The sequence below is a fragment of the Myotis brandtii genome, unplaced genomic scaffold (assembly GCF_000412655.1).
Source record: "Myotis brandtii unplaced genomic scaffold, ASM41265v1 scaffold1236, whole genome shotgun sequence".
Lineage (NCBI taxonomy): Eukaryota > Metazoa > Chordata > Mammalia > Chiroptera > Vespertilionidae > Myotis > Myotis brandtii.
The window spans coordinates 1,037,742-1,038,067 of NW_005354316.1; positions in this window are offsets into that span (position 1 = coordinate 1,037,742).

Consider the following 326-nt stretch of genomic DNA (forward strand, 5'->3'; position numbering starts at 1 on the left):
GCTCTGCCGGCCACACACCCCGCCCCCCACCCAGCGCCCCCACGTTAGAGCCCTTATGTCCACTGCCCTAGGGGACCGACCACAGAGGACGTTGTCCCAGGACCCCTCTGACCACCCGGGCCCCCGCACAGGAAGCCCTCCTCCTGCAGTTGGCACCAGGCTTCCGAGGTCGGCCTTCCGCTCACCCTCCGCCCAGGACACCTCCCCAGGGGCTCACCCTCCTCCAGCGACTCCTCTCCCTCCCCCACGAGCCCAGGGCACTGACCCGCCCCCGCCCCGCACCTGCAGGAGCTCCTGGCTCCGGAGGGTCCCGCAGAGGAAGGAAG